Source organism: Hemiscyllium ocellatum, chromosome 12 (assembly GCF_020745735.1).
Source record: "Hemiscyllium ocellatum isolate sHemOce1 chromosome 12, sHemOce1.pat.X.cur, whole genome shotgun sequence".
In the NCBI taxonomy this organism is placed as follows: Eukaryota; Metazoa; Chordata; class Chondrichthyes; order Orectolobiformes; family Hemiscylliidae; genus Hemiscyllium; species Hemiscyllium ocellatum.
Genome location: NC_083412.1, coordinates 95,242,888 through 95,255,968, shown reverse-complemented (window position 1 = coordinate 95,255,968; position 13,081 = coordinate 95,242,888).

Genomic DNA, 13,081 nt, shown 5'->3' with positions numbered 1-13,081 from the left:
AACCCTCACATACACACAAAATAACCTTCACAAATACACACACATTAACCCTCATATATACAGACACTCATCCTCACATATACACACACTAACCCTCACATATACACACACTAACCCTCACATACACACACACACTAATCCTCAAATATACACACAAACTAACACTCATATATACACACACTAACCCTCACACATACGCACATACTAACCCTCACATACACACCCGATAACCCTCACAAATGCACACACACTAACACTCACATATAGACACACACTAACCAGTAAATACACACACAATAACTCTCACAAATACACACACACTAACCCTCACATATACATACACTCATCCTTACATATATACACAATAACCCTCACATATACACACACACTAAGCCTCACATATACACACACTAATCCTCAAATATATACACAATAACCCACGCATATACACACACAATAACCCTCACAAATACACACACACTAACCCTCACATATACACACTCTAACCCTCATATACACACACACTAATCCTCACATATGCACACACACTAAACCTCACTTATACACACACACAAACCCTCACATACACACACAGTAACCCTCACATATACACAAAAACTAACACTCACATATACAAACACACTAACCCTCACATACACACACAATAACCCTCACATATGCACACACTAACCCTCACAAAAACACACACACTAACCCTCACATAAACACACACTCATCCTCACATATACACACACTAACCCTCATATACACATGCACTAACCCACACATATACACACACATTAACCCTCACATACACATACACTAACCCTCATATACACACACACTAACCCTCACACATACACACATACTAACACTCCCTTACACACACGATAACCCTCACAAATACACACACACTAACACTCACATATACACACACTCATCCTCACATATATACACAATAACTCTCACATATACGCACACTAACCCTCAAATACACACACACTAATCCACAAATATACACAAACACTAACCCACACATATACACACATATAAACCTCACTTATACACACATGTTTCTTCACATATACACACTCTAACCCTCACACATACACACACACACACTAACCCTCACAAATACACACACAATAACCCTCACATATACAAACACATTAACCCTCACATACACACACTAACCCTCACATACACATAAACTAACCCTCACATAAACACACACTCATCCTCACATAGACACACACTAACCCTCACATATACACACACACTAACCCTCACATATACACACACTAACCCTCACATATACACACACAATAACCCTCATGTATACAAACACATTAACCCTCACATATACACACACTAACCCTCACATACACACACACCAACCCTCACAAATACACACATACTAACCCTCACATTTACACAAAAGTATCCTCACACATACACACACTAACCCTCACATATACACACACACTAACCCACACATACATACAAACTAACCCACACATACACACACACTAACCCTCATATAGACACACAAACTCACACTCGTTTCTACACACACTACCCCTCACATACACACACACTAATTCTCACATATACACACAAACTAATCCTCACTTATACACACACACAATAACCCTCACATATACACTCACATATACACTCACTAACCCTCATATACACAAATTAACCCTCACATATACACACACACCAACTCTCACATACACACACTAACCCTCACATATACACACACTCATCCTCACATCTACACACACACTAACCCTCACATACACACACAATAACCCTCACATATACACACAAACTAACACTCCCTTACATACACACTCCCTCACTTATAACACTCACATACACACACACTAACCCTCACATATACATACACACTAATCCTCATTTATACACAAACACTAACCCTCACATGCACACACAGTAAACCTCATATACACACACACACTCACCCTCATATACACACATGCACTAGCCCTCACATACACACACACTAAACCTCATATACACACACACTAACCCTCAAATATACACACACTAACCTTCACATAATCACACACAATAACCCTCACAAATACACACACACTAACCCACACATATACAGAAAATCATCCTCACAAATACACACAAACTAACCCTCATACATACAGATACTCATCCTCACATATATACACACTAACCCTCACATATACACACACTAACCCACACATATACACATACACACTAACCCTCACACATTCACACATACTAACACTCCCTTACACACACGATAACCCTCACAAATATACACACACTAACACTCACATACACACACACTAATCCTCACTTATACACACACACTAACCCTCACATACACACACAAAAAACCTCATATACACACACACTAACCCTCACATACACACATGCACTAACCCTCACATAAACACAAAGTAACCCTCACATATACACACACTAACCCACACATATACACACACACTAACCCTCACAAATACACACATACTAACACTCCCTTACACACACGATAACCCTCACAAATATACACACACTAACACTCACATATACACACACTCATCCTCACATATATACACAATAACCCTCACATATACACACACACTAAGCCTCACATACACACACACTAATCCTCAAATATACACACACACTAACCCACACATATACACTCACAATAACCCTCACAAATACACACACACTAACCCTCACATATACACAAACGCTAACCCTCACATACACACACACTAACCCTCATATACACACACACTAATCCTCACATATACACACACACTAATCCTCACTTGTACACACACACTAACCCTCACATGCACACACGCTAAACCTCATATATACACACACTAACCCTCAAATACACACATGCACTAACCCTCACATACACACACAGTAACCCTCACATATACACAAAAACTAATACTCACATATACACACACTAACCCTCACATATACACACACACACAAACCCTCACATATACACACACGCTAAACCTCTCATATAGAAACACACTAACCCTCACATACACACACAATAACCCTTAAATATATACACACTAACCCTCAGGTACACACACACAAACCTTCACATATACACACACTAACCCTCACATAATCACACACTAACCCTCACAAATACACACACACTAACCCTCACATACACACACAATAACCCTCACAAATACAAACACACTAACCCTCACATACACACACACTAATCTTCAAATATACACACACACAAACTCTCACATACACACACACTAACCCTCACATATAGACACACACTAACCATTAAATACACACACACTAACCCTCACTTATACACACAGTCCTCCTCACATATACACACACACTAACCCTCACATTTACAGACACACTAACCCTCACTTATACACACACACAATAACCCTCACAAATACACACACACTAACCCTCACATATATGCACACTTATTCTCACATATACACACACAATAACCCTCACATTTACGCACACACTAACCCTCACTTATACACACACACTAATCCTCACAGGCACACACAATAACCCTCACATATACACACACACTAACACTCACATATACACACACTAACCCTCACATATACACACACTAATACTCACATATACACACACACTAACCCTCACATATACACACACTAACCCGCACTTATACACACTCACTAAACCTCACATACACACACAATAAACCTCACAAATACACACACACAAACCCTCACATACACACACTAATCCTCAAATATACACACAAACTAACACTCATATAGACACACACTAAACCTCACATACACACACACACACACAAACTCTCACATACACACACACTAACCCTTACATACACATAAACTAGCCCTCACATATACACACACTCATCCTCACTTATACACACACACAAACTCTCACATACACACACACTAACCCTCACATATTGACACACACTAACCATTAAATACACACACACTAACCCTCACTTATACACATACACACTAATCCTCACATATACACACAAAATAACACTCATACACACACACTAACCTTCACATAAACACACAATAACCCTCACATATCCACACACTAACCCTCACATATACACACACACACTAACCCTCACATACACAAACACTAATCCTCATAAACACACACAAAAACCCTCACTTATACACACATACTAACCCTCACATATACACACAAACTAACACTCACATATACACACACAATAACCCTCACATATACATACAAACTAACACTCACATATACACACACACTAATCATCACATACACACACAATAACCCTCACATCTACACACACAATAACCCTCACAGATACACAAACACTAACCCTCACATATACATACAAACTAACACTCACATATACACACACACTAATTATCACATACACACACAATAACCCTCACATCTACACACACAATAACCCTCACAGATACACAAACACTAACCCTAACATAGACACACACTCATCCTCACATATACACACACAAACCCTCACATATACACACACACTAACCCTCACATACGCACACACTAATCCTCATATACACACACAATATCCCTCACATATACACACAAACTAACACTCACTTATACACACATACTAACCCTCACATATAAACACTAACTAACACTCACATATACACACACTGACCTTCACATAAACACACACTAACCCTCACATATACACACACACACTAATCCTCACATTTACACACAAAATAACACTCACATATATACACACTAACCCTCTCATATACACACACACTAACCCTTACAATACACACATTAATCTGCACATATACACACATACTAACCCTCACATATACACACACACTAACCCTCACATACACACACAAACTAACACTCACGCACACACACATTAACCCTCACATTCACACACACTAATCCTCACATATACACACACTCATCCACATATATACACACACACATCCTCACATATACATGCACACTAATCCTCACGTATACACACACTAACCCTCACATATACACACATACTAATCCTCAGATATACACGCATATTAATCCTCAGATATATACACACATTCATCCACACATACACGCATGCTAATCCTCGCATAGGCATGCACACTAATCCTCACATATGCATACACACTTATCTTCACATATACACCGACACTACTCCTCTCACATATACACACTGACACACTCATCCACACATGCACACTCACACACTCATCTACCCATATACACGTACACTAATCCTCACATACTCACACTCATCCACACATATACACATACACCAATCCTCACATACACACACACTACTCCTCTCACATATACACACATACTAATCCACACATATACACAGATACTCATCCACACATATACACACACACTATTCCTCTCACATATACACTCACACTAATCCACAAATATATACACTCATGCAGTAACCTCCTCACATGTATACATACACACACATATCAATCCACACATGTACAAATGCACACTCACGTACTAATCTTCACATGTACACACTCACACACTAACTCCCACGTACTAATTTTCACATGTACACACACATATGAACTAATCCACACAAATTCACGCTCACATACTAATCCCCACATGTACACACTCACACAGGTACCCTATCACATGTACACACTAATCGTATCACATATTCACACACTCGCACTAATCTTCTCACATGCACACATGCTAATCCTCTCACACATATACGTTCCTGCTAAAATGCATGTACACACATATGTATGTTCAAATGCACACAGTATGCAGACACACACAAATGCACACACATTTACTCACATCTTCATAAACACACTACCCACTCATCTCATCCTTACAGACAGTCTCTCGTGAACACATTACACATCCTCCTATACTGTATAGATACACCCTCTCAGACACAAACTGTTCACACACTGAATCATTCCCACACACAGTTGCACTCAAACAACACTGAGCCACACAGACATACACACACACACACACAGACACATACACACCCAATCACCCAACATACCTCACACACCTACACATACGGTGCACACACTGAACCATTTCACCCTCAAACATACACATTCACACTCTCTCCCCACACACTCAGTCGACACACTCATGTCCGAACCATCTCATATAGCATGCAATTGCACAAAGAGACACACAAAATCACACATGTACTTCTACACCGACACAGGTGTATTTAAACACTCGAACATTGCCTTGTGAAGGATGGTCATTCCCTCCATCTGCTCATAGTGATGCATCATTCACCAGTCACATGAGTAAGGTTCCTGAGACCCGCTGACAGAATCATTCCTGTCTGATGGTCATCCTTCCTGGTGAGCAGACAGGAGAGGTCCATCAGGTGGCAACATAGCAAAATGGAAAGTAGGAGAAAGAGTAGGCCATTCAGCCCATTCTGTTGAGCCTTCTCTGCCATTCTACACGATCATGGCCGATCCTGCATCTCAACACCATGCTCCTGCTGTTTCCCCATACCTCTTGATGCTTTTAGTGTCTAATAGTGTCTCAGTGTAACAACATATGTCTCCCTCATGCCAAAGGCAGACATACCTTGGAAGTTCACACAGCAGCAGAAAATATGACAGGGCGTGTTGTTCACTGGCTGAGCCGGTAGTAATTGCCAGTCCCCCGCCCCCCCTTGAGAAGGTGGTGAATAGCCTTTTTGAGCTGCAGCAGTCCACTCGATGTGGGTGACCCCCAAAAAGCCAACAGAGTGACAGTGAAGGAACGACGATATATTTCCAAGTCAGAATGGTTACTTGGCTGGAGAGCAACTTGAAGGCAGTGGTGTTCCCATGTATCTGCTGTCCTTGTCCTTCCAGATGGAAGTGGTTGTGAATTTGGAAGGTGGTCTCTGAGGTGAAGTCCGACAGTGCATCTTGCAGACAGTACACACTGCAGCCATTGAACATCAGTGATGGAGGGAGTGGATGTTTATGGAGGTGGTGCCAATCACATGGCTGCCTTGCCCTAGAGGGCGAAAGTGAGGACTGCAGATGCTGGAGATCAGAGTCGAGGTTAGAGTGGCGCTGGAAAAGCGCAGCAGGTCAGGCAGCATCTGAGGAGCAGGAAAATCGATGTTTTGGGCAAAAGCCCTTCATCAGGAAAGGGCTGATGAAGGGCTTTTGCCCAAAACATTGATTTCCCTGCTCTTCGGATACTGCCTGACCTGCTGCGCTTTTCCAGCGCCACTTTCATCTGATCCTAGAAGGTGTCAAGCTTCTTGAGTATGGTTGGAGTTGTACGCATCTAAGCGAGTGGGGACTATTCCATCACACTCTTAACTTGTGTCTTGTAGACGGTAGGCAGTCTTTGGGAAATTAGGAGGTGAGTTTACTCATGACAGTATTCCTAGATTCTGAACCTGCTCTTGTAACTGCAGTATTTATGTGGCAAGTCCAGTTCAGATTCACCATTGAATATCAAGTGATTATTAGTTTCTCTGTTGTTGGAGATAGTAATTGTCCACAGTTATAGAATCATAGAGATGTACACCACAGAAACAGACCCTTCAGTCCAACCCATCCATGCCGACCAGATATCCCAACCCAATCTAGTCCCACCTGCCAGCACCTGGCCCGTATCCCTCCAAACCTTCTATAGGTATGTCAAGAATAAAAGGATGACTAGGGTAGGTATCGGTCCAGTCAAGGATAGTAGTGGGAAGTTGTGTGTGGAGGCGGAGGAGATTGGAGAGACATTAAATCAGTACATTTCATCAGTATTCACTCAGGAACAGGACACTGTTGCTGATGTGAATATGGAATCACAAATAATTAGAATGGATGCCCTGGAAATATGCAGGGAAGAGGTTTTGGGAATATTGGAAAGGATGAATATAGATAAGTCTCCTGGGCCTGATGGCATTTACCCCAGGATCCTATGGGAAGCTAGGGAGGAGATAGCAGAGCCATTGGCCTGGATTTTTATGTCGTCGTTGTCAACAGGAATAGTACCAGAGGACTGGAGGATAGCGAATGTGGTCCCATTGTTCAAGAAAGGGAGTAGGGATAGCCCTAGCAACTATAGGCCAGTGAGTCTGACTTCAGTGGTGGGCAAAGTCTTGGAGAGAATGGTAAGGGATAAGATTTATGAACATCTGGGTAGGAATAACGTGATCAGGGATAGCCAGCATGGTTTTGTGAAGGGCAGGTCGTGCCTCACAAACCTTATTGAGTTCTTTGAGAAGGTGACCAAGGAAGTGGATGAGGGTAAAGCAGTAGATGTTGTGTATATGGATTTTAGTAAGGCGTTCGATAAGGTTCCCCATGGTAGGCTAATGCTAAAACTTCGGAGGTATGGCATTGAGGATACATTAGAGGTTTGGATTAGGAATTGGCTGGCTGGAAGGAGACAGAGGGTAGTAGTTGATGGATTATGTTCATCTTGGAGCGCAGTTACTAGCGGTGTACCACAAGGATCTGTTTTGGGACCATTGCTTTTTGTTATCTTTATAAATGATCTAGAGGAAGGACTTGAAAGCTGGGTAAGCAAGTTTGCGGATGACACAAAAGTCGGTGGAGTTGTGGATAGTGAGGAAGGAAGTGGTAAGTTACAGCGGGATATAGATAAGTTGCAGAGCTGGGCGGAAATGTGGCAAATGGAATTCAATGCAGCTAAGTGCGAAGTCGTTCACTTTGGTAGGAATAACAAGATGATGGATTACTGGGCTAATGGTAGGCTACTTGGTAGTGTGGATGAGCAGAGGGATCTTGGTGTCCATGTACACAGATCTCTGAAAGTTGCCACCCAGGTAAATAGTGCTGTGAGGAAGGCATATGGTGTACTGGGCTTTATTGGCAGAGGAATTGAGTTCCGGAGTCCTGAGGTCATGTTGCAGTTGTATAAGACTCTGGTGAGGCCTCATCTGGAGTATTGTGTGCAGTTTTGGTCACCATACTATAGGAAGGATGTGGAAGCTTTAGAACGAGTGCAGAGGAGGTTTACCAGGATGTTGCCTGGAATGGTAGGAAAATCTTATGAGGAAAGGCTGAGGCACTTGGGGCTGTTCTCATTGGAGAAGAGAAGGTTTAGGGGAGATCTGATAGAAGTGTATAAGATGATTAGGGGTTTAGATAGGGTAGATACTAAGAACCTTTTACCGCTAATGGAGTCAGGTGTTACTAGGGGACATAGCTTTAAATTAAGGGGTGGTAGGTATAGGACAGATGTTAGGGGTAGATTCTTCACACAGCGGGTTGTGAGTTCATGGAATGCCCTGCCCATATCAGTGGTGAACTCTCCTTCTTTATGGTCATTTAAGCGGGCATTGGATAGGCATTTGGAAGTTATTGGGCTAGTATAGGCTAGGTAGGATTCGGTCGGCGCAACATCGAGGGCCGAAGGGCCTGTACTGCGCTGTATCCTTCTATGTTCTATGTTCAAACCCTTCCTATTCATATATCCATCTAAATGCCTTTTCAATGTTGCAATTGTACCAGCCTCCACCACTTCCTCTGGCAGCTCATTCCATACACGCAGCACCCTCTGCGTGAAAAAGTTGCCTCTTAGGTGTCTTTTATATCTTTCCCCTCTCACCTTAAACCTATGCCCTCTAGTTCTGGACTCCCCGACCCCAGCAAAAAAACTTTGTCTATTTATCCTATTCATACCCCTCATAATTTTATAAACCTCGATAAGGTCACCCCTCAGCCTCCAATGCTCCAGAGAAAACAGCCCTAGCCTATTCAACCTCTCCCTATAGCACAAATCCTCCAACCCTGGCAACATCCTTGTCAATCTTTTCTGAACCCTTTCAAGTTTCAAAACATCTTTCCGATAGGAAGGAGACCAGAATTGCACGCAATATTCCAACAGTGGCCTAACCAACATCCTGTACAACTGCAACATGACCTCCCAACTCCTGTACTCAATAGCCTGACCAATAAAGGAAAGCGTACCAAACACCTTCTTCACTATCCTATCTACCTATGACTCTACTTTCAAGGAGCTATGAACCTGCACTCCAAGGTCTCTTTGTTCAGCAACACTCCCCAGGAACCTACCATTAAGTGTATAAGTCCTGCTAAGATTTGCTTTCCCAAAATGCAGCACCTCGCATTTATCTGAATTAAACTCCATCTGCCACTTTCCACACCATCTGATCAAGATCCTGTTGTAATCTGAGGTAACCCTCTTCGCTGTACACCACACTTCCAATTTTGGTACCACTGTGACCACTGTGTACCCCCGCAATTTTCATTTGTCAGAGCAGGTTTGTATATTGTTCAGACCTTTTGGATTGTCAGTATCTGAGGAGTTGTGAATGGTGTTACATAATGTGCAATCATCAGCGAACATCTTCATTCTGACCTTATGATGGAGAGAAAGTTGTTGTTGAAGCAGCTGAATATGGTTGGGCTGAGGGCACCATCCTGAGGAACTTCAGCAGAGATATCTTGGAGCTGAGATGATTGATCTCCAAAGACCACAGCCATCTTTCTATGAGTCACGTATGACTCCAAATAGTGGAGAGCTCCCCCCCCCCCGATTGTTGTGAACACTAATTGTCCTCAGACGCCTTGATGCCATGGTTGGTAAGCTGTGTCCTTGATGTCAAGGGCTGTCACTCTCACCTTATCTCTGGGATTCTGCTCTTTTGTCCATGTTTGAGCCAAGGCTGTAACGAGGCCAGGACTGAGTGGCCCTGGTGGGACCCAAACTGAACGTCACTGAGCAGGTTATTGCTGAGCAGGTGCTGCTTGGTCGCGCTGTTGAAAACACCTTCCATCACTTTACTGATCAAGAGTAGGCTAAACTGTGCTGCCTTTTATGTATAGGACATATATGGGCAATTTTCTACATTGGAGAAAGTGAAGACTGCAGATGCTGGAGATCAGAGTCGAGAGTGTGGTGCTGGAAAAGCACAGCAGGTCAAGCAGCATCTGAGGAACAGGAGAGTTGATGTTTTGGACAAAGGTCCTTCATCAGGAATGTGAAGAAGGGCTTATGCCTGAAACATTGATTCTCCTGCTCCTTGGATGCTGTGCCTGACCTGCTGTGCTTTTCCAGCACCATACTTTTTGACGACAATTTTTTTCATTGTTGGGTAGCTGATGGTGTTAGGGCAGTACTGGAACAGCTTGGCAAGAGGAGTGTCAAGTTCTAGTGCACAAGTCTCCAGTACTCTAGCCAGAATGCTGTCAGAACCCATAGCCCTTTCAGTATCCAGTGCTTCTAACCCTTTCTTGATATTCCATAGAGTGAGGAGAAAGTGAGGACTGCAGATGCTGGAGATCAGAGCTGAAAATGTGTTGCTGGAAAAGCACAGCAGGTCAGGCAGCATCCAAGGAACAGGAGAATCGACGTTTCAGGCATAAGCCCTTCTTCATTCCATAGGGTGAATCAAATTGGCTGATGACCATTGGAGGAGACTGAGATGGATCATCCACTCAGCACTTCTGGCTGAATTTTGTTGCAGTTGCTTCAACTTCATATTTTCCACTTAATTACAGAAGCTTTTCCCATTTGTTTTTATGTTTCTTGTTAAGTTTTCTCACATATGATGTAGGGGGTTATGGGGATTGTGACCCAGTGACAGCTACATCGGATGCAAGGTTTAATAATAAACAGCTTGGTGATGGTTGGCTTTGCTAACAATTGGCGGAAATATGGAATAATGACACAAACATTGATGTGGGAGCCAGCTAAGACTCAGGGAATTGGGAGGTTGTGGGTTCTAGACCCAGTCCAGAGCCTTCAGAACAAGATCCAGATTGACCTGCCCAAGGCACTACTGAGGGGGTGCTGCACTGTCAGAGGATCCACCTCGTACACGAGATGTTAAACAGACATGCTGCTTGCTCTCTCCACAAGACATAATATAATTGCTGGTGGGAGGTCCCACTGAGCGTTTATCCCTCAATCCATATCATTAGTAAACAGTATTTGGTTTCTACTGTTTGCAGGAACTATAAAATTCCAGGTTAGCTGCTGGTTTCCCTACATTCCAACAGTGGCTATAGCTATTTAATTTCCCGCACTGTGAAGTGTTTTGGGATGCCCTGAGATTGTAAAAACTGAGTATTCATTCTCCCAGTTACAGACAGCCTCCATAGTCCAGGGTGCTTGGTATTTATCATGTGCATACACTGCCCCCATGTGGCAATATCAACATCTGTATCATGATTGATTTTATTCAAATCTTGGCTTGCTCTCCATTGTGTTTCCTCCCCCGTTATTTAAACACCTTCAAAACCTATAATCCCACACCTCAAAACAGCAGCAGGCACATAGGAGCACCACCACCTCCACACGCACACAGACACAGACACACACAGACACACACACAGACACACACATGCACACACACATATACACACACACAGACACACACACACACACGCACACAGACACACACACACACGCAGACACACGCACACACGCAGACGCACGCACACACACACGCACACACACAGACACACACACACACACAGACACACGCGCACACACACACAGACACACACACACACACACACACACAGACGCAGACACACCCGCACGCACACACCTGGGACTCCCTTCATCACAGCAACAAACACATCCCATGAAAGAACAAAAAACAAGTTTGGATTCTTAAGGGTGGACCCAGTGCAGGAAAAGCTGTTCCCACCCCGGTTATAATCCCATCCTCTTCCGTTGGGCAGAGGATACAAAGACTTAAATACACATACCAACAGATTCAAGAACAGCTTCTTCCCCCGCTGTCATTATTTCAGGGCAGCACGGTGGCTCAGTGGTCAGCACTGCTGTCTCACAGTACCAGGGCGCTGGGTTCGATTCCAGCCTCAGGTTGCATGTAGCTTGCACGTTTTCACCGTGTCTGTGTGAGCTTCCTCCCATGGTCTGAAGAGGTGCAGGTTGGGTCAATTGGCCATAGCAGATGTAGAAGGTTCTAGTAGCATGGATACTGTTATTGGGGCACAAACCTGATTCTGAGTACCTCCCTAATCGACAATTA